The 22,137-nt window shown below is 38.2% G+C and overlaps 1 protein-coding gene across 4 annotated transcripts in view; it reads left to right on the top strand.

Annotated features, from left to right (window-relative positions):
- The window catches only part of STON2 (stonin 2), a 186,249-nt gene that overhangs the window by 15,241 nt on the left and 148,871 nt on the right, over positions 1-22,137 (top strand). The window lies entirely within an intron of this gene.

The following is a 22,137-nucleotide window of genomic DNA, read 5'->3' as shown; positions in this document are numbered from 1 at the left end:
AGCCAGTGCCACATGGCAGCTTCAGCTCCTGGACTGCAGAGTGTAGGGGGACCAAGTGACCAGTGTGAGGGGTAATCGCTCTTGCTTTAACGTGCTTGGATCTGGATTGCAGTCTAGAGGGGAGGTCCTGGGGTGTGTGTCCAGCTTGCCAGAGCATGTGGAGGCCTCAGAGAGGGCACCCATCTAATACCTCCGGCAGCTGAGAAAACCCCAGCGTTTGGGACAAAAGCTCCCCTGTCTGGTGGCAGAGTCCACTGTGGCAAAAAGCCCAGTGGTCAAGTGACAGAGGGGCAACATGACCAGGCAAAGGAAACAAAGCAAATAGAAGATTCCAACATTAGACTCCTATTTTGGGGACAAAAAGGAGCAAAGCATGGAACAGGAGGAAGACAGTGAAGTCAGAACTCCTGTACCAAAAGCTTCAAAGGAAAATATGAGCTGGTTACAAGCCATAGAGGACCTTAAGAAGCAGATAAGAGAAGTGGAAGAAAAATTGGGAAGAGAAATGAGAACAATGCAAGAAAATTATGAAATGAGAGTCAACAGCCTGACTGAGGAAAATAGCACCTTAAAAAATAGACTAACTCAAATGGCAAAAGAGGCTCAAAAAGGCAATGAGGAGAAGAATGTCTTAAAAAAGACAAATTTGCCAGATGGAAAAAGAATCTCAAAAACTCACTGAGGAGAATCATTGCTTCAGAATTAGATTGGAGCAAATGGAAGCTAATGATTTTATGAGAAATCAAGATGCTGTTAAACAGATCCAAACCAATGAAAGAATAGAAGGCAATGTGAAATATCTCATTGGAAAAACCACTGACCTGGAAAATAGATCCAGGAGAAATAATTTAAAAATTATTGGACTGCCTGAAAGCCATGATCAAAGTAAGAACCTAGAAATCATCCTCCAGGAAGATCTCAAAGAAAACTGCCCTGATGTTTTAGAACCAGAGGGCAAAAGAGAGGTTGAAAGAATCCACTGATCACCTCCTGAAAAAGATCCCAAAAAGAAAACTCCTAGGAATATTATAGCCAGGTTCCGGAATTTCCAGATTAAGGAGAGAATATTACAAGCAGCCAGGAAGAAACAATTTGAATATTATGGAAACACAATCAGGATAACCCAGGATCTGGCAACTTCTACACTGAAGGATTGAAGGGCTTGGAATATGGTATTCTGGAGGTCAAAGGAGCTGGGATTAAAACCAAGAATCACCTACCCAGCAAAACTGAGTATCATGTTTCAGGGGAAAATATGGTCATTCAGTGGATTGACTTTCAAGCATTCTTGATGAAAAAACTAGAGTTGAATAAAAAATTTGACATTCACATACAAGAAGCAAGAGAAGCATGAGAAGGTAAACAGGGAAAAGAAGTCATAAGGAACTTATCAAAGTTGAACTATTAACATTCCTACATGGAAAAATGATAATTGTAACTGATGAAACTTTTCTCAGTATGAAAAGAGTTGAAGGGTATAGAATTATATATATATGTCTATATATGAGGGTATATGGCCTTCTGAATACATATATGAATGTGTGTATATATGTTTACAGGTATACATAGAGGGCACAGGACCAATTTAATAGGAAGGGATGATACTTAAAAGTTGAAATTGAAAGAGGTAAGAGAGGAATATAATGAGAGGAGATGGGGAGAGACAGAATGGGGTAAACTATCTCATATAGAAGAGGCAAGGGAAAATGGTTACAATGGAGGGGAAGAATAGGAAGGCAAAAGGGAATGGGTCAACCTTATTCTCATTGAATTTGGCTTAGGGAGGGAATGACATACACACTAAATAGGGTATCTCACCCTATAGGAGAGTAGGGGGGGGAAGGGGATAAGAGGGGGGATGATGGAAGGGAGGGCAGGCTGGGGGGGCGAGAAGTTGGAAGCACCCACTTTTGAAAAGGGACAGGACCAAAGTAGAGAATAGAACACGTGGTAGGTGGGATAGGAGGGAGGGAAATATAGTCAGTCTTTTACAATATATCTACTATGTTATTGTTTTGCATTAGCTACACATGTACAACCTATACTGAACTGCTTATCTTCCCAGTAAGGGTGGGTGACAAGGGAGGAAGCGAATGAATCTGGAATTCCAAGTTTTAAAATCAAATGTTTAAATATATATATATATATATATATATATATATATATATACATATATATATATATTTGTCTATTATTAATACTATTTTACATGTAATTGGGAAAAAAGATATACAGGCACTGGGGCATAGAGATCCACCATGCCCTACTGGAAAAGTCGAAAGGAGTATGGGAGAAAATATGGGAGAGAGCAGATTGGAGGAGGGAACATCTTGTGGGACTGCTATCTTGGGGCAGTGGGTAGGGGAAAAACGGGGAGAAAATTTGTAACTCAAAATCTGGCGGAAATGAATGATGTAAATCATAAGTTAATAAAGCATTTGAAAAATGAAAAAAAGAAAGAGTTGAAAGACTGAATGATCTTGTTTGAGAGTAAAAGGAAGAATGCTTAAACCAGCATTGAAGGGAGTCATCTTCTTTGCCCAGGTTTTCAGAGGCTCTGCTAGGGAGAAATTCTCTTCCTCTTCATTGTGCTTTGGTTTCATCCTCTGGGTGACGCAGTCAAAGACTGACTTTTCTCTCTCCTTTACTCAAACACCCCCTACCACATTCAAGAAATGAAGGGTAAAGAAGTGTTTCTATTTGAGTAAAATACAAGAGATGTCTCAGTTACCAACCTAATTTGCAGAAGTAGTGAGTGTCCCATATCTGCCAGGATTTTATTTTATTTCCATTCTCTCCTACCCCTTTAATCAAGTAGATGGGTTGGTTTCTTTTTTAATGCCTGCCATTAAAGGTCATTCTTTTTCCTTTCATGTGCGTCTTTGGCTGTGGATAACCTTTTTGGTTAGAGCATAATTCTATGCCCCAAAGTCATGGGAATGACCTTCAGTTCAGAGCTTTGCTTTGGTCTCTTAAAAAACAGCTTGCACTTTTAACATTGTCCATTCACTTTGTAAATGGCTGTCATTGGTCATGGACAAAATCATATGAGAATACATAGATAAATTAGTGCAAATATGTCTATATAACTATGGGCAAAAAACCCCCCATAGTTGTGCCTTTTGGATAGTGGGCCCTTAGAAACCTATTAAAGGAAAGTATATTTACAAGTGAAGCTTGCTTTATACAATAGATGTGTTCTTGAAAATGGAATCATTTTCAAAATGCTGATGATCTTACCATTTAAAAGAATTCTATTAGGAATCAATTTGATAAAACAAATAATTGTTTCTTTAAAGTGAATAATCTCTCTTATTTAACCAATTGTGCATATATTTTGTAGACCGAATCTGCATAAAGTGGGAGCACTTGTATATGTGTTACTTTGCCTAGGTAGTTGGAGTTAACTAGCCTGTTGTTCCCTGGTTATTCAGAACTGAATGTTCTGCTATGGATGGTGTAATATTGCAGTCTCTGCAGTGATTGATGCTGTGGTCCTCCTAACTGTAAATCTTATGAAGACTGAAACTGCCACCTGAGGTGAAGTTAAAAGCATCTTTCTAAAAGTGCTTATGTCCCCATGGACAAAACAGAACATTAAGGAAATTATTGAGAATTCACGTGAAGAAGCCATATTGGTCTTAAACTATCTGTATATCCATTTGCCTCAGTTCTCTGCTTCATTTTACCAGGGGATAACTGGCCTCTTTGATTGAATTCCCCCCAGTGGGATATAAGTTGAACTCGTATTCTCCATTAGTTAAAGTCTTTTCCTGTTGTATCAGCCCTCCTAATATGGTTTCATTGGCCAGCCAGCATGATAAGAGAGTTCAGCAGACCAAGAACAGTGACTGTTCAAACTTCCTAGAACCCTTTCATATTTTTCCTGAACTTTAGACCACATTTTAAGTTATTTCATGATGCAGGAATTTTTTTACCTAATCTTCTTTCTTTATCGAACAATTATGTGGTGAGGAGAAGAGCAGACAGCAATAAATTTCTCACACACATTCTTCCCCTTTTATATTTCCATAATTGAATAAAGACTCGATCTGGTCAGTACAAATGACAGTCTTTTACAATGGTGCATGAAGGCTGAAAAATCGAAAAGGACAATAGTAATCTGTTTGGTAAAAGCAATTCAGTTCCCACTTCCCACTACCCTTTGTGACGTAGGCAAGGAGTTATTTTACATATCAGGTGAAGTAACTGAACCTCCTTTGGAATTCAGTGTCTCTTTGAAAGCCAAATAAAAAACCTGAGATCTTAGGCAACTGAGCTTGCCTCTTATATTCCCTAATGAGGAAATCTGCTGTTTTCCATTTATGGCTTATATGGTTTGAATTTGTGGTTTTTCTGTTTCGCAAGAGCTGCTGACAGTGATAAGTCTAGCATGGGAAATAATACTATTAGTGGTGGTATGACTAAGTGTATGTAATAAAGGTTTGTGTCTAAATCCCCAGTGGAATTTGTAAGAATCAGTATTCACATGCAGGTTGGAAGGGTGAAGGCAGAGAGAAATCTCTTGAGAGTAAGGAGTCATTGATAAAACCTGGAAAAGGCCTTAAAGGTTGGATTGTTCAACCCCTTATTTTACAGATGAAGAAACTGAGGCCCAAGATTTCCCAGGTCACAAGCAGTAGGTAGCAGAGTTGAGATGTGGATGGGAATTCTTCTGATCCCAAATTTAGCAGTCTTTCCACTTATCTCTCTCTCTCCTAGTGATAGGCACAATACATTGCACAGAGTAGGCATTTAATGAATGTTTGGCCTTTGAATAAGTCATAAAAAGTAAAGTGGAATAAATTTATTATTTTAAATTTATTTATTCAGTTTTCTATTTCAGCTGTCTAGGATGAGGAGGTAGAGAGAATAAGCATCAACTGTGGGAAATTTCCATCAACTTGGAAAAACAATAGCGTGCATAATTCTTAGCCATCAAAATGATAGAGACAGGGAGTCACAAGGCCAAATGACTGCTTCCCATTTGCTTTTTGTTGACAGCTGTTTCCATCTAAAAGTAATACTTCAGTTTTACATAATAAACGGCACAACATTAGGGCTAGAAGGGATCATGGAGATCCTTTATTCCGTGTGTATCCCCTTCTCCTTTCCCCCCACATTTTATAGATAAAGAAACTGAGACCCCAGAAACAAGTTCATATAATAAGTGGCAGAGGCAGATCCTTTCTAACTGCTAATTGTTACTCTTAGTAGGCTCCCTCCTGGCCCTGAATACTTTGATCACTTTCTGCAGTCCCATACTGTCCTGATTAAACCTGTCCTTTTGTAGAAGAAAGGGACACAAAAGTCCCCCATGATTCAGTGGTTCAGGGACCCTGTGGTGGAAGGGTATGATTGGTTGTAGTTCTGATTAAAGAAAATAGAGTGACACCTGGTCCAGTATGGTAATTATTAAGGATTGAACCTTCTGGCTGGAGGTGTCACCTCCCTAAGTGTTCCAGATCTACACATTGGCACCTTCCCTCCTGAACAATATTAGCTTCTTAGGAACTGTTGTAGTTCTCATGGAGTGGTAGGGGGATATAGTGGGAGGGCAGTCAGGAGGCCAGTGGTGATGAAAGTCTAAAAGAATTATGGGGTAAAGCTAGGATACTGGTTTGGGGCAAAGGCTATCTCAAAGAAAGCCAAGAGCCAATTGAGTAAGCAAAGACACTTCTTTAGTGTGTATGGAATCATAGCATTTAAAGGTGCCCAATTGTGTGTATGTTCATAAAATGAGCATTTTACATGTCAGATTATCACAATCTGCTATTACTGACCTTTCCAAGATTATGTCACATTTTATCTTTTCCTCTACTTCCTAGCATTCAGTACTCCAACCAAACTTAACTAGTCACTGTCCTTTGGAATATATCCCGTACTTTCTAAGCTCCAAGTTATTGATCATGTTTGCTCATCATTTTCTCTATAATCATAGCTAGCATATAGTACATAGCATAGGATGCCTAGAGTGCTTTTTGGTTTACACAAAGTATTGTTACTTTGTGTAATATATAGTATAATTATATACTATAATATAAATATTACAAATACTATCTCATTTTATCCTCACAACAACCCTGGGAAATAGAAGCTACTGTTATCTCTGTTTTACAGATGGGAAAACTAAGGTAAACAGAGGCTAAGTAACTTGCTCAGGATTACACAGTTACTAAGTGTCTGAGTTTGTATTTGAACTCAGGTCTTCCTGACTCTGCAGCTACGTGGTGCAGTTGATAGAGCTCCAGGTCTAGAGTCAGAAAGACTCATCTTCCTGGGTTCAAATCTGGCCTCAGACACTTAACTAACTATGATCCTGGGCAACTCAATTAACCTTGTTTGCCTCAGTTTCCTCATCTGTAAAATGAGTTAGAGAAGGAAATGGCTATCTTTGCCAAGAAAACCCCAAGTGGGGTCACAAGGTGTCAGACATGACCGAAAACCACTGAACAACAACTTCCTGACTCCAGGTCCAGAGCTCTAATCATTGTGTCATGAAACTGCCTTGTGCCTAGGCCTGACATACTTCTTCCCCCAAATCTCTCTGCTAAAATTTTATCCATGCTTTAGGACCCAGCTTCAATGCCATCACCTTTAGAAAGACAGTATGATTTAATGATGAAATCACTGTCATAAGACCTGGATTTTCGTTCCTTTTGTGCTACATACTTTGAAAATTATGTGTCTGCGGGCAAGACTCTTAACTCCTTTGAGTTTTGTATTCCTCACATGTAAAATGAACCTAATAATACTGAAACATCACTTTGTAAATTGTTGTAATATAATGCCAAGGAAAGGCAACTTCCCAAGGTTCAGAATACCAGCATAGGTGCTCTCCATTTTATTCAGTGACCAACCAAGAACAGAGAAGATCAAAACATGACATCATTCCAAATACAGCATTTACTAAGTGTGATTAAATAATCTCCAAGGACTACCCCACCCCAGGACCTTCCAATCATTCAATCAATTACAAAGTCTCTGTTCTAAATACTTCTCCATCCCTAGGCTATACCTTAATTAAGTCCACCACAAAGCCCCTCTTCTCAAATGGAGATTAGTTTCCAAACATAAGGTCAAAAGTTCCCCACCCCTGGATCACAATTGAATCTACCCCAGAGTTACATCAAGTTTAAACACAGCACTTAATACCCAAATGGAGGTCTTTTCTTCATCTTGACAGGAGGCAAGTTCTCAGCAATCTTAGTTCCTGGGGAGACAAGGCTTAGCAAGGCCATAAAATACATTGCCAATCCCTTCATGAATTTATCCTCTGTCTGTAGAACAGTCCTAGAACCCCTGAACACATTAGCAAAGCCCTCTCCCAGGATTTCTGTAAACATACAACAAGAAAATCCTTCTTCAGGGCTTCTGAACCAACAGAAAGGCTCCCAGACCCCTGCAACAACAGCACTGTCCTTCACCAGTGGACAGTATTCATTCTGTCTGCAGGACAGTCTCCAGACCCCTGCAACAACAGCACTGTCCTTCACCAGTGGACAGTATTCACTCTCTGTCTGCAGGACAGTCTCAGACCTTCTTAACCAAAAGCCAGGTTCCAGGACTTCTTCAACAACAGGACTGTCTTTCACCAGTGGACAAATCTGGCAAAAGAACAGCAAAACAGACAGACAAAGTACCAGCAAAACAGCCATGTCTCCTCAGTCCTTGGCAGCTCAGGGGGCAGGTCTCAAAAGTCCAGGGCAATTCAAAGCGGCCACCAGCAATTCTCTTAGTCTCTCTCCCTCCATGAGGTGCTGCTTCTAAAAAGCCTCTTCCTTCTCCGCCTCTCTCTTGTCTCTCCAAATCTACGTCACCAGCTCCTCCCAGTTCAGGACTTTCTTTTCACATCAACAAGTCCATCCGACAGCTGGGATTAACAAGCTCTGGGTTTTAACACAATCAATTTGAAAACCAAGCCAATACAGGGGAATCTTTAATTGCCATTACTATCACAATTGTAAAACTTGGTATAAGCACACAGGTTGTTCTTCCTATTTAATCTTCCCTAATTTTCCCTGCCCTAGAAGAAAAAAATTATATTCTTGGACTTCACATATTTCCTTATTTGTATCACTGTGCATTTTTCATGGCTCATTTTTGTAGTGACCTTGTATTCTCAGAGGCTATGCATGTAGAACACAAGCCCTAGCAGGACCTACAAAGCTGGAAAGATACATACTTGCTTAGGATGGGTCAGAATAATAGTAAGATCTAGCATTTGTATAGTGCTTTAAGGTTAGCAAAGCACTTCACAAATGTCTACACAAGTGACAAAAAAAACCAAAACTACTCATTCATCCTATTATCACCTCAGTGGTAGTCATTTTCTTTCTTTTTTTTTTTTTTAGCAATTGGGGTTAAGTAACTTGCCCAAGGTTACAGGGCAGTTTTTTTGTGTGGATGTTAAGTGTGTGAGGCCAGAACTGATCCCGGGTCCTCCTGATTCCAGGGCCAGCACTCTTACTCACCTAGCCGCCCCAGTCTTTTTTTTTTTAATGGTATGTGTTAGTAATTCAAATAGGACTCCTTACCACAAGACTGGTCACTGGTTAAAGGTTATGACCTTTTTTGGGAGCCACAGAAACTCATGAAGCAGATTGCAATTTGCATTGGTGGAAAAATTATCCATGCAAGTCAGTAAGCATTTACTATGTGTCAAGCACTGTGCTAAGCCCTGGAGTGGCAAGGAAAAACCAAAACAGTCCCTGTGCTCAGAAAGCTCACACCACAATCTCTTAGGTGTGATGATACACAAACAAGCATGCATATTCAAGAGTAAATGGTATATATAAGGTAAATGAGAGGTGATCTCAAAGGAATGGCCCTTTTCCATTGAAAAGGACCCAGAGAAAGCTTGTGTGAACTGATGCAACGTGAAGTGAATAGAACCAGAAGAACAAACAGTAATACTGTAAACATAATTAACTGTGAAAGACTTAGTAACTCTGATGAATCCAATGATCCATAAAAATTCCAAAGAACTCATGACAAAATATACTCTCCACCTCCAGAAAGAGGACTGAAGGACTGAGAGTGCTGATTGAAGCATTTTTTGGTTTCTTTTTCTTGGATTCTTTTTTTTTTCTTCAGAAGATGACTAATACAGAAATATGTTTTGCATGACTTCACATGTATAAGGGATATTGTATTTCTTGTCTCCTTAATGGGTGGGGGAAGGGGTGGAGGGAAAGAAAAAAGTTTGGAACTGAAAATAAAAGAAAAATTGCTTTTTAGAAAGATACAGCCCCAGAAAGGCTTCCTGGAGAAGATGGGATTTCACACTAATAGAATTATGAATCCTTGAAGTAAAAAAGCACATTTTTACATGGTGTGTGTTATGTGTTAGGGTTGTAGACAGATCCTATTTATCTATATTCCCCCAGCACCCAGCCCTGTTCTATGTACATAGAAGGTCTTAATGTTTGTTGAACTGAATAGTCTGCTAATTTATCTGTTCTCTTAAGTTTGGACTTCTACATTGGACTTTTCTTGAAGTAGGACCTCTATTTCATTATAAATAGTCAGAATCCAAGACTGTTGCAATAAATGGAGAGGTAACCCTTCTAGATTTGCAATCTGCAGTTCTTGACAGTTTCTTTGACTTCTGTCACTACCCAAATTTGATTCTCATTTCCCTTCCCCAAGCCTTTAGCCAGCAAAACTTGGAATGGTTTCTCCTTTGCAGCTCAGTTTCATGCCATTTTCCTTTGGTGATAGGTTTCCTTTATTTATGTAGCAAGCATTTATTTAGTATTTGTTATGTGGTAGGCACTGTACTAGGCATAGGACAGGCAAAGACAAAATGGGAAAAAATGAAAACAGTCTGCCTTCAGGAGGCTTGTAGTCTTTTGGGATGAAATGTGATTGCAGTAAGGAACTACAAAATATGTACAAAAAGTAAATGCAAAATAATATTTGGGGAGGAAAGGACTAACAATTAGTTATCAGGAAAAATTTCAAGGAAGGGAGGGTGCTTAGGTGGAGTCGTTATAGGCAGCTAGGGATTCTGAAAGGTGGAGGTAAGGAGAGAGTGCATTCCACATGGGTTCAGGGACAATCTGCGTGGAAAAGCAGGGAAGTGGGATATAGTACATCCTGCACAGAGAATGGCTGTTTTGTAAAGTAAATGCATTGGCCCTGTGTGTGGACACAACTAGAGGAGCATTCCCAATGGCCTTTTTACTCCCCAGAGTCAATGGGAATGATTCTCCAAGGTTCTGAGCACACCTCTGGTGGAATGTATGTAGGGGACTAATGTGCAGCAATCCTAGAAAGACCAAATTGTGAGTGATCTTTAAATAACGAACTAAGGAGTTTACATCTTGTTCTGTGTGATCAGTCAATATTCAAATTGAAAAGAACTCTTGCCATGGTGTCCTTTTTAGGAGATGAGCTGCAGCTGCATGAAATATTACATTTGGCTGTGCTGTTGCTGTTTTTATTTTGTGTTACTGTATGTGGATGAGTTGTTTTTTTGTTTTTCTCAGAAAAGGGAAGATCTCTTCCCCCTTCCCTGTCAGCGGAAACGAAGAGTTATCAGTGAAGGGTCAGCAGAAGCCACAAGTCCCTTCCTTCCTTCAACTATACTTCTGGAATGATTTTTGGTTTTGTTTTGAAGGCTATGGAAGAGACAGACAGTAAAAAGGCTCTTTGAGGAGGAATCCATCATCTAAGCCTTACTTGTATTTCTCACACTAGCTCCCAATCATCACTCCTAGTTTGGTTTATGCATAGCGTGACAGGGAGTTAATCTTATGCGGTAGCCAAAGCAACCCACACTGCAGACAACTAAAAGATTCTCCTATTAATCTTTGTGTATGCCCAGTCAGTGACTCTCCACATGCACAGAGAAGGTGTTTACTGAATATTTCCTGCATTGAATTGAATTGTGAAGAAATAGATTAAAATCCTTTTACTTCTGTTTAATAATGTCTCGCCTCTCTTCTACTGTTTCTTATCTTGTCCAGGTATCCTTTAATTCAAGGGGTTCTTACCTGGAGTCTCGGGTAGGGGTACCCAGATTTCAGAGATTCTGTGAACTTAGATTGGAAAAAAAAAATCTTCATTTTAATTTAGTTGGTTTCCTTTGTAATCCTGTATGTTTTATCGTCTCCAAATAGCGTGTATATGTTTTGTTTTGTACACAATTATTTGCATGTTATCTCCCCACCAGCCTGAGCTCCTGGAAAAGAGACTGGATTTTGGAGTAAGAAAGACATGAGTTCGATCCATACCCTGACAATAGCTGTGTGACCAGGGAAAATAGAAGAATTTCTCTGAGTCTTCATTTCCCCATCTTTAAATGAGGATATATACATTTAGTAATTGTCCCATAAAGTTATACAGAGAATAAAATGAGATGATCTATATAAAATGCTTTGCACATTTTAAAGTGTTGTGTGTGTGTATACACATGCACATATATGGGTAGACGGTTTGGTATATTGACTAGAGAGCTGGCCAGAATGACCTGGATTCAAGTGCTGTCTATATAGTGGCTATATAAATCTAAGCAAATCACATAACCTCTCAGTATTCTAAACAGTTCTCTACACCTATAAGCTTCAGAAAAGATACTGACCAGCATTTGTACAGGGAGTTTCCTTATCTAGGAACTACCTATATCAATGAAATCACAGGTCTAATCCCTATTCGGTAATGCTATAGGAATGGGGTAAGAAGGGCAGTGTTTTTTTTTTAATTGTAGTCATTTTAGAACATAGTTATGTACCTGCAAGTCTTAAGATTGGATATGGAGTCAGAAAACCCAGATTCAAATACTACTGCTGTTCCTTATACAAGTGACTGTGAAGAAATCATTCCACCTGTTCAGGTTCAAAGTCTCTTCCTTTGTATAATGAAAGGGTTAGACTAGATTCTTTAGTCCAGGGGCTCTTAAAATGTTTCACTTCATGGACCTTTTTGATAGTCTAGTGAAACCTATGGGCTGCTTTTTAGAATAACATTTTTGAATGTATAAAACAAAATATAGGATTACCAAGAAAATCAATTATGTTGAAATATAATGATAAAATTATTTAAAATATTCATGGACCCTGGGTTAACAGTATTTGTTCTGATATAAGTCCTTTCCAGCTCTTAGTCCTGTGATCATTTGTTACTAGTTAAGGGTTGCCCACTTAGATTGTGTCAGTCTCAGGATGTGCTCTTAAACAGAATATTGCCCCTTCTCCAATTCCTGCTCTGTGTTGCTTAATTGCCACTTCATCCATAACTAGTTCTATAATCTGGGTTTTTCCTATTCTTAAATGAAAATTTAGAGAGTGATAGAAAGAAATTCCTTTAGTCTTATATTCCATACAGATTGTGGTGAAACCTGAGAAGTGTTGCTTTCCCTATCTAAAAATTCTTTGTGGGTATGAAAAAACATGTAAGTTTTTTATTTGTTAATGAAGTGAAAAACAGTGATTTTCCATGGATAGTGTTCACATTTGGACCTTTTCACTTCTCCCTTCTATTTGAAAACTAAGTGAGAATTTGGTGCAATTTAAGAACCAATCAAGTCGTATATTTGCTCTCCTTCCTCAATTTCCAAGACTCTTCAATGACTCTATAATTAAGTTCTCTTAGTCTTATTTTACTTTATGTGAAGCTGAGATGCAATGAAGTTAGGTGACTTGAGAAAATCCATTCAGTGAGTTGGTGGTAAAGAACATCCCTGAAAATAGACATTTGCTTACTTGCTCAGGGTGACTTGGCAGTCTCTGCCAAGTGAGTAAAAAATACTGCTGGTATCCATCTTATCATCACCTCAGTGGAGGCGTACAGGCTGCTTAAAAAGAATAGTGTGTGCTGGCTAAATTTCTTTTATTTACAAGACTGCATTTAGAGTAGTTATATTTCAAGCTACAACCACATTCTATTTAACTTGGAGCTGAAAGAACTGACAAGGAACTAAGGTGATTCAGAGAAAATGTGTGGTGAATAGGTACTCAGTATATAGTGAAAACAACACTAGAGAGAATAATCCTGAATTATGGAAGGTGGGATTTTTACTTAAGTGTTGGGAGGGGACTGGTACCTGGAACACAAAGAGGTACAATCCTTGTTACCTTCCTAATAGGGTTGTTGTGGGGTTCAAAGGACGTTATATAAATAAAGTGCTCTGTAAATTTTAAGACATTATTAATATTAGGAAGACCTAGTTTCAGATCCCACTCCTGCACCTTACTACCTGTGTGCCTCTGGGCAAGTCATTTCTTCCCCGAATCTCAGTTTCCCCATATGCAAAATGAGAGGGTTGGACTGAATGGCCTTAAATCTCATCTAGCGTTAATTCTATGATCCTATGTTACTATTATCAAATATTTGTTGATTTGAATCATTGAATTGAATTAATGTAGGTGATTTCCATATCTAAAGGTAAGTGTATTTGGGTAACTGGGGGAAGGAGGAGGAGGAGCATGGATAAAGTTGAAGGACGATGTACAGGTAGCACCTGCTTGTTGGTGTTGGTTAATGTTATTCAGGCTCCTGGAAGGATGAGCAGATTTGAGATGGACTTAGAAAGAGTATAGCAGGCTACTTCCTTAGAGAAGTGTGTATGCATCAGTTAGTGTGTACCAAGTACTCGTATCATAAAGGATTTAAGCTCTCCTGTGTCTCCTAGCCAGGGAAAGGATGCTACAATTATCCAGAAGACCAGCGCTAACATTAAAGTAGGTAGTTCTTTCTAGCACTATGTTCACAACTACTCTTGTAAAGCCACTGTGTTGTTCTTATGTGTATGTATAAGGCTAGTGGATCAGTTTCAGTGGGATGTAGTTATGGACTAGTCTGATCCAATCACATGCTTTCATTTACTCAGTAATTAGAATTCTCACCTTATTCCCCCCAAATTATTTATACTTATTTTATACATTCCATTTACTTATTGGTATACAAATACTATTGTACAGTGCATGCTATTTGGGAACTGGTAATTACCAAATCACACCATCTTTTTTTTTTTTTTAATTGCTAGCACCTAGCACAGTGCCTTGTATATATATAGAGGGCACTTGATTGTTTATTGAATTACACTGCTTCTTTTTTAAATTGACCACAGGCTTTATCTTGATCGAATATTATGAGTATTGTAACCCTTTTACGTCTGGATTGGAGGATAAGGCATAGCAGGGAGTGAGCTGTGGAGATTTGGCTGCTGAATCTTCATAGAGAATTTCATCTATTGGAAAGAAGGCAGGGGAGATATATGCTTTCCATTTCTGCCATTTGCCAAGAAGATTAATTCTCTGCCACTTTGTGAAAGAGTTTCATTGAATCCAACTCTGTAGAGCCAGCTGTACGGGTCTGCCATAGCTTAGTATGACCTAAGGCTATATTTGCTTTTAATCATCATTATTCTTCCTTGGAGAGAGCGATGAATTATTCTCTAAAGTAAAGGCTCATTGTTTTGACAGCTCCGATGTTAACTCCTGTAATTCCAAATTCTTAATAAGCCTGGATAGCATATAGGACTTCTTTGGTTATATTCTTGCTATTTTCCAGAAGAGGCAGTATGGGATAGTGGTATAGAGTTGGCCTTGAAGCCAGAAAGACAGCTTAATGTAACCTTGTCGATCTTGAAGGCAAAGGGAAGGGAACAAACACTTATCAATCACCTATTATGTACTATGTGCTTTGATCCTCACAACAACCCTGTGAGGTAGATGATATTATCCCAATTTTACAGTTGCAGAAACTGAGACATTTTCCCAGGGTCACACAACTAATAAGGTATATAGACAATACTGACTTAATACCTGAAGAAGTGTCCTATACCATTAAAATCACAGGCCTGGTCCCTATTTCTGTTTTTCAGAAAAGTTGATCACTTTTGACTTTCCATTTGGGGAAGAGAACCCTCTAGATTTTTGATGATTGCTACAGTGGATCCCTTGTCGAAGAGAATATGGCAACAGCACATACTATTCAGGGATTCAGCATCTCATAAACCAAAAAGCATTCTTGAGACTTTACATGCCAAACAGAGGAGTTTATATTTGATTCTAGAAGGAATAGGAGTTTATTCTGATGGAGTTTATTAGGCAAGGGAGACCTGTGCTTTAGGAAAATCACATTGGCAGCTATGTGTAGAATGCAGTGGAATTGGGAGAGACTTGAGCCAGGGAAGCTCAAGGCAATTACTTTAGCCTAGGTGAGAGGTGAAGAGGGCCTGAGCTAGGGTGATGGCTGTGTGGGTGAAGAGAAGGGACTGGAAATGAATGTCAGTTATATAGCCAATTGTTCACAGTTGTGGGAAAAGAATAGCTATCCTTATTATTACTGAACTTGTGGAATCTTAGACCTCTAAGACAGGGAAGGAACTTGGAAGAAATGTGTCCACTTCTTATGTCATAATGAGTTCTCTTTAGATATACTCAGGATAAATCCTACCTGGAGACCACCTGGTCTGCTTATCCTGGCAAGTTGGATCCTAGACCTCCTAAATCTTCTGACTTGAAGGCTATCCAGGATGGAAGCTTTTTTTTAATTTCAGATCACTTATTCCTGCTCTGGCCTAACCATATGTCTCAGCACCATCCCTCTGGTGTCCCTATTCCACATTTCTGTATGCTTCCATTGAGCCCTCTAGAAAAGTACTTCTTCAATTGACACAGATTGTTTGTTTGAGAGATTCTTAAAAGCCAGGCCTTCTAGTGTCAACAAAACAAACAAGCTGTGTCAATTGAAGAAGTACTTTTTTTAATACATAAAGACAAAGAAAATTAGAGATAGGATGCGATTTTTATTTCAGGGAGAAAATCTAATAAATTTTTTTTTCTGTCAAGAGAAATTCCAATAAAATTGTTGTGTCAAATATATGGAAATTATTTTGTATATACTTTCTATTTATATGTGTACATGTTGTTCCCCCAATAAACTCCTTGAGGACTGTTTTGCTTTATCTTTGTATCTTCAGTGTTCATGTAGTCAATAAATGTTTGTTGAATTAGTTTGCCAAAGTGCATTCAAGGCAGAAGAGGATACAGTCACTGGGTTTCCTAGCTCTTTGTCTAGTGCAGTACTTCTTAAACTGTGGCTCACAACTCCATCGGCAGCAGCAAAAGTTTTCTGAATGTGCAAAGACCAAAAATTAATTCAAAATCAGAATTGTAATGAATCCAAGGTGTTTCTGGCAGCACTTGTTTTACTGAAGTTTTGGTTCTAAACACAAAGCATGTGTGCTTTGCACTGTGAATGCCCTCAGGCCATGAAACTGAAAAAGGGTTGTGAGTGAAAGAAGTTTAAGAAGCCCTGGTCTAGTACCCTGGTATAGCAACCCCTTATTTCATATAAGCTGCTCTTGAGAAGGGAAATGAGATTGCCTAGGATAAATCTCTATAGGATTGAGCTTGAGTCTTGATGTCTGTCCTTACACTGTCATCTCTAGCCTTATTTTATTTGTAGTTGATCAGTCTGAACTGAAATCTCACCTAGAATTTTATGAAATACTTTCTCATGGCAGAATTATCACATTTTATATTTAATGCTTTGGGTTTTTCTTCTTTTTCTTTATCTTCCTTCTTCCCTTCCTTCCTTCCTTCCTTCCTTCCTTCCTTCCTTCCTTCCTTCCTTCCTTTCTTCTTTCCTTCCTTCCTTCCTTTCTTCACCATTTATAAGGAATCAAGTAGAAAAAAAATCTTTTTCATGTTGTCAGTCATGCTGCCAACAGCCCCTACTGTTGTTCTTGGGACAATTCTGCTGCTTACTTTTTTGTCTGTTGTGTAGCAATATGACTAAAGATCATGTGGCAAAACCCCTGTCCTTCTAGCAATTAAGATATCATTGTCCATACTTTATTGATAAGGAACTGAGGCAAAGTAAATGATTGATTAAAAATGTGGAGAAGGGATTGCTGCCCTCCTGCCTGCTGAGCTTGTTAACTCATAGATTCCTAAGAAAGAAAGGAACTCTATTCATATGACATGATGTAATGGAAAGATCGCTGGACTTGGAGTCAGGAGAACTGGGTTTGAATCGTAACTTTGCCAATAGCTAGGTAACCATGGGCAAATCACACACTTTGAGTCTCAGATTCCTCATCTGTAAAATGAGAATAATAATACCCAGAGGATTGTTAGAGGGGAAATGCTTCGTAAGTCGTTAGGAGTTACATAAATTTGAATTCTTTATTATCATTAGTATTTGAGAATCATAGCTTTCTGAAGCCTGAAAGGACCTTGGAGAACATTTATTCCAAATCTCAGTTTAGTAGGAATCCCATTTACATAAATTCTGAGGAGAAATCTTGCAGCCTAAGTAAGCTTCAAGACCTTTACTGCACAAAATTCACTATATCCTATGAAAGCCCCAATTTCACTTTTGGACATCTGTCTAAATTTTCACTGATTTTTAGCGTGAAAACCTCACCCATTGCTACTAGTTCTGCCCTTTGGGGCCAAAAGAATAAGCTTTCTACATGACATTCCTTCAAATACTTGAAAACAACTATCAGTGGCAACACGACCTCAATCTTCTCTTCTCCAGGCTAGAGATTTCAGTTTCTTTAACCTGTCAGCATGATCTCCAGTCCCCTCACCATCTTGCTTGCCTTCCTCTGAAAGCGTTGTAGTTTGTCTTTACTTCAGTACTTGGAGAGATCTGTGAGCTTATCAATATCAGTATTTCCTCCAGTGATGCAGATTGTGAGCCATCCATGCCTTTACATCCAGTTTAAAATTTATTCATGTCTGTCTATTAATTCTCCTGTGGAGGGGCTGGGGTGGGGGGAGGAGGGGGTAGAGTGCATAACCAGTGTATTGAGATCTTCCCTTAGTTTTCTTAACAATGTCTTCCTATGTTATCTCCCACTCCCAGGACACGACTGCCCCCCCCCCTTTTTCTTTAAACCAGGCATAAATTTCTAAACCAGTCATCTCTGATGACATTCTTTATGCTGTTTCTCTTGTGCTTGGTAATGTGTTGTTGAATCATACCCAAAATGGTGGTCCTCTATTTCTCCATAGACTCTGGCATTTCATGATTTAAAGCAATAGAATATCACTAGGAGAATCTTGTTGAAAAGAAAGGCTTTATTCTCCCACCATTCCAGTCTTCTTACACTCTATGTTTTCTTCAACCCAGTGACACTGGCCTTGATCAAGACATTCTGTCCTGACTCGACATTTGTACTGGCTGTCCCTGATACTCAGAATGCTCTCTTCCTCATCACTTCCTCCTGGCTTCTCAGCTTCCTTCAGATCATAGCTAAAATCTCACTTCATGTAAGAAGACTCCCAATACTCCTCAATTCTAGATCCTTTTCTCTGTTGATTATTTCTTATTTATATTGTACGAATCTTGTTTGTACGTAGTTGTTTGCATATTGCCTACTCCATTAGACTGTGTCTCTTTGAGAGCAGGGACTGTCTTTTGCCTTTCTTCGTATCAATGCTTATCACAGTACCTGAAACATAGAAGGCACCTAATAAATGTTTATTGACTAATTAAAAGTCTTCTAGCTTCTTCAAGAAGATCTGTGATATGTGTGTATAGATTACCATGAAATTTTTGTAGAAATGAAAAAATAGACATTGTCATTTTTTTTTATATAACTTTAAGTTCAAATTTTCTGTCCTTTGGTCTCCTCCCCTTCTTAGGGAATGTTGAGAATCAGCTCATCAATACATTCTAACTTGTGTTACACAGACCTCTTTTGTAATATTTGTTCCAGTTCAGCTGTTCTTCCTTTTTTTTTTTATTTTTTTAGCACCATTCAACTTCCTTGTGTAGCACATGAGGAACTGTGATGTTGTCCAGTAGTGGCTCTGCTCTAATTGATGGTAAAATGTTTGTTATAAAAATATTTGCAGATCTTTTCATATTTGTTGTCTCCATATTTGTTGTCTTCTTTCTAATTTCATCCTTAAAAGTCCTTGGAATTACTTTGCTTAGGTAAGGTCTGGCACAAAGTTTTTGTTAAGCTTATTTTTTTTTTCCTGAAGATGGTGGAGAGGTGGGAGGGCAAGGAGGAATAGGGATAGAGTAATAAAAAAGAATATAGCAAGAAAAGAGGGTCCTTGAAACATCTGTATTTTAAAATGGGGAAAAAATAATAGGATTTACAGAAAAGGATCATTGTGACAGCTTTGGAAGTCATAGATTGATTTTATTATATACTTGGAAAACAAAACAAATTGTGTCTAATAAAAACGTCGTTTCCTATACTAACATCATTTTTCTCTTCTACATACATAACTTGTAAATACCCATCCTGTTTGGTAGAGTTCAGAATAAAAGTAGAAATCAATTTATAATAATAAACTTGTTTCCCCTCCACCATTTCTTGCTATGTTGTGAAGCAATTTAGAAAGCAACAAGCTGTTCAATTCAGCAGGTTTTTATTAAGCACCTACTATATACAGAGCACTGTGCTACACAAAAATTATTCTCAGAGTATGTACAAAATAAGTACAGAATAATTGGGGGGGGGATAGGGAGAAGGCCACTAACACCTAAAGGTATTAGAAAAGGCCTCCTGAAGGAAGTCACACCTGAACTGTACCTTGAAAGAAATGATGGATTTTAGGAAGCAGATGTGAGGAGGGAATTCATTCAGGAGGACAGCATGGGGAAAAGCAGTTTTAAAAAACAAGTTCCTATTAATTTGTTATTTAATTGAGATTTACTCTTTTCATGAAACAAAGAAATAAGATAATAAGAAAATACCAACTATGTCCTTATAGGAGCTCCATTCTAATGCAGGATTTTTAAAAATATGTATATTTTTAAATTAAAAAAATGTTTTCTATCCTTCCTATCTTCCCCCACCCCAGTGAGTGGAAAAAATACTTAGAACAAATATGCTTAGTGAAGCAGAATCAAGTCATATATTAAGCCATGTCCAAAAAATAAATTTTAAGCCATAACCTGAATCTGTCACCTTTCCTGTCAGGAGATGGGTTGAATTTTTTCATCCTAGGTTTTTTGGAATTGGGACTGATCACTTTAGTTCTTAAATCTTTTAAAGTTTCTCTTTTTTTCTTTTATATTATTTATTTATTTTTAGTTTTCAACATTCATTTCCACAAGATTTTGAGTTACAAATTTTCTCCCCATCTTTCCCTACCCCCACCCCAATATAGCAAGCCTACTGAATACTCCTTCCCCCAATCTGTTCTCTCTTATATCCTCCCACATCCTCCCCCCAACTTTCTAGTAGGGCAAGATGGATTTCTGTACCCCAGTGCCATATATCTTACTTCCCAGTTGCATGTTAAAAAAAAAATTTGTTTTTAAAACTTTGATTTTTAGATCCATTCCTTTCTTTGCTTCTCACCCACCCCCACTGGGAAGACAAGCAGTTCAATATAGGTTGTACACGTGTAGTTACGCAAAACGTTTCCAAAGTAGTTATATTGTAAAAGACAAACTATATTTCTCTCCATCTTATCCCGTTCCCCACTTATCTATTTTCTACTTTGACCCTGTCCCTTTAAAAAAAATGTTTACTTCTAACTACCCTCTCCCCCAGTCTGCCCTCTCTTCTATCATCCCCCCTGTTATCCACACCTCCCCTCCTACTTTTCCTGTAGGGTAAGATGCCCAGTTGAGTGTGTATGTTATTCCCTCCTTAAGCCAAATTCAATGAGAGTAAGGTTGACCTATTCCCTTTCACCTTCTTGTTCTTCCCCTCCATTGTAACAGTTTTCTCTTGCCTCTTTTATATGAGATAATTTATCCTATTCTATCTCTCCTTTTCTTCTTTTCCCAATATATCCCTCTCTTACCTCTTAATTTTATTTTTTAGATATCATCCCTTCATATTCAACTCATCCTGTGCCCTCTATGTACACATGTACACACATATACACATATTCACATATATATTGATATACACATACACCCTCCTATACATATATATTCCCTTCAACTATCCTCATACTGAGAAAAATCTGAGTTGCAATTATCATTTTTTCCATGTAGAATGTAAATAGTTCAACTTTAATAAGTTCCTTATGGTTTCTCTTTTCCTTCTCATGCTTCTCTTTTGTCTTGTGTTTGAAAGTCATATTTTCTGTTCAGCTCTGTTTTTTCCCTCAAGAATGCTTGAAAATCCTCTATTTCATTGAATGACCATATTTTCCCTTGAAGCATTATATTCAGTTTTGCTGGGTAGGTGATTCTTGGTTTTAATCCTAGCTCCTTTGCCCTCTGGAATATCATATTCCAAGACTTTTGATCCCTTAATGTAGAAGCTGCTAGATCTTGTATTATCCTGGTTGTGTTTCCACAATACTCAAATTGTTTCTTCCTGACTGCTTGTATTATTTTTCCCCTTGACCTGGGAACTCTGGAATTTGGCTATAATATTCCTAGGAGTTTTCTTTTTGGAATCTTTTTCAAGACATGATCAGTGAATTCTTTTAATTTTTATTTTGCCCTCTGGTTCTAGAATATCAGGGCAATTTTCCTTGAGAATTTCTTGAAGGATGATTTCTAGGCTCCTTTTTTGATCATGGCTTTCAGGTAGTCCAATAATTTTTAAATTATCTCTCCTGGATCTACTTTCTAGGTCAATCAGTAGTTTTTCCAATAAGATATTTCACCTTGCCTTCTATTTTTTCATTTTTTATCTGTTTAATAGTATCTTGATTTATCATAAAGTCATTAGCTTCCATTTGCTCCAGTCTAATTCTGAAGGAATTATTCTCTTCACTGAGCTTTTGAAATTCCTTTTCCATCTGGGCAATTTGTTTTTTTAAGACATTCTTCTCCTCACTGGCTTTTTGGGCCTCTTTTGCCATTTGAGTTAGTCTATTTTTTAAGGTGGTATTTTCTTCAGTATTTTGGGGGGTCTCCTTTAGCAGGCTGTTGACTTGCTTTTTGTGATTTTCTTGTATCATTCTCATTTCTCTTCCCAATTTTTCCTCTGCTTTTCTTACTTGATTTTCAAAATCCTTCTTGAGCTCCTCCGTAGCCTGTAACCAGTTCTTATTTTTCTTGGAGGCTTTTGATGCAGTAGTTTTGACTTTGTTCTCTTCTTCTCAATCTATGTTTTGTTCCTTTTTGTCCCCCAAAAGGATTATGTGGTCTGATTGTGCTCCCTCTGCTTGCTCATCTTGCCAGCCAATTACTTGACTTTTGAGCTCTTTGCCATGGTAGAACTCTGCTTCCAGAGTGGAG

The sequence above is a fragment of the Petaurus breviceps genome, unplaced genomic scaffold (genome assembly GCF_028583685.1).
Source record: "Petaurus breviceps papuanus isolate PSGF00001 unplaced genomic scaffold, PetGlider_PUasm1.0 189, whole genome shotgun sequence".
NCBI lineage: Eukaryota > Metazoa > Chordata > Mammalia > Diprotodontia > Petauridae > Petaurus > Petaurus breviceps.
This window is presented reverse-complemented; position numbering and strand designations above follow the sequence as displayed.